Here is a 1,996-nt window from a genome sequence, read left to right as displayed (position 1 = left end):
AAGAGAGGGAGATCACAAAAAGAATTCCTGTTCCACCCAACGCCCTAATTGCCCTTCACTGCACTAAAACCTGTTGCCATCTAGTTGATTCCAACACATAGCAACTCTATTGAACAGACTAGAACTACCCCATAGGGTTTCCAAGAAGCAGCTGGTACATTTGAACCATGGACCTTTTGGTCAGCAGCCGAGCTCTTAACCACTGGCCACCAGGGCTCCCCTTCATGCATTAGGAGATAGATTTGCCTGGCTCTTACAATTTATTTGCAAGGAGAATTCAAGGAAGTGATTGTGGCATTCTGAAACCAGAGATTCTATGCTGTGGGCTATAAACATGCTCCACCAAGGAACCAGAATTATAGCAAGGGGTCTAAGGAGATAATTATATATAAATATAATAACTATATATATAGAGAGAGAGAGGGAGAGCCCCGGTGGCACAGTGGTTAAGAGCTCAAGCTGCTAACCAAAAGGTTGGCAGTTCATATCCACTGGCTGCTCCTTGAAAACACTATGAGGTAGTTCTACTCTGTGCTGTAAGATCAGTATGAGTTGGAATGGACTTGGTGGCAACAGCTTTAGATTTTCATTGGTGTATATAAATATGTATATATATATAATTATAGTTTTGCAGTTACAGTTATAGTAGTTACAGTTATAGCTATAGTTATAACCATAGCTATAGCTATAGTTATTATATAGTTGTTATATAGTTATTATAGTTATTTATATATAATTATTTACAACCTAATAGATACCTTAGATTTATCTAATTAATTTCCATTTGTTCTACTAATTCACCTTAGTAAAAAGTCATTTAATCAAGAATACTGTTTTATTGAAATAATTTTACTTCATCAAAAATTTATTGAATAGTGGGAATTGCAGAACACTTAATTTTGCTCGTGAGGAACCTGTACATAGATCAAGAGGCAGTTGCTCGAACAGAAGAAGGGGATACTGCATGGTTTAAAGTGAAGAAAGTTGTGCATCTGGGTTGTACCCTTTCACCATACTTATTAAATCTGTATGCTGAGCAAATAATCTGAGAACCTGGGCTATATGAAGAGGAATGCAGCATTAGGATAGACTCATTCGCAAGATGCAATATGTAGATGATACAACCTTGCTTGCTGAAAATGAAGAGGACTTGAAGCACTTACTGATGAAGAATACAGCCTTCAGCGTGGATTATACCTCAACATAAAGAGAACAAAAATTTTCACAGTTGGACGAATAAGCAACATCATGATAAAAGGAGAAAGGGTTGAAGTTGTCAAGGATTTCATTTTACTTGGATCCACAATCAACACCCATGGAAGAGCAGTCAAGAAATCAAACAACGCATTGCATTGGGCAAATCTGCTGCAAAAGACCTCTTTAAAGTGTTACAAAGCAAAGACGTCCCCTTGAAGACTAGGGTGCGCCAGACCCAAGGCACTGTGTTTGCAATTGTTTAATAGCCATGAGAAAGCTGGGCAATGAATAAGGAAGACCTAAGAAGAATTGGCGCCTTTGAATTATGGTGTTGGCAAAGAATATTGGATATATCACGGACCGCCAAAAGAATGAACAAATCTGCCTTGGAAGAAGTAGAGCTAGAACACTCCTTAGAAGCAAGGATGAGGAGATTTCGTCTCATGTACTTCAGACATGTTATCAGGAGTGATCAGTCCCTGGAGAAGGAAATCATGCTTGGTAAAGCAGAAAGGCAGCAAAAAAGAAGACACTCAACAAGATGGATTGATATGGTGGCCACAACAATGTGCTTGAGCATAATAATGATTATGAAGATGGTGCAGGACCAGGCAGTGTTTCATTCTGTTGTGCGTGTGGTTGGTATTAGTCAGAACAGATGGCAACTAACAACAACCTTTTATATACTAGACCCTGTGTTTATCCCTTTACATAAGTTATACATATATACTTAATTTACTTTGCTATTCCATGAGTTATGTATTTGCAATGACATTTTATGTGAGAGAAAACTGAAATT

The sequence above is a fragment of the Elephas maximus genome, chromosome 7 (genome assembly GCF_024166365.1).
Source record: "Elephas maximus indicus isolate mEleMax1 chromosome 7, mEleMax1 primary haplotype, whole genome shotgun sequence".
Lineage (NCBI taxonomy): Eukaryota > Metazoa > Chordata > Mammalia > Proboscidea > Elephantidae > Elephas > Elephas maximus.
The sequence above is the reverse complement of the archived record's forward strand: the minus strand, read 5'-3'. Positions refer to the sequence as shown.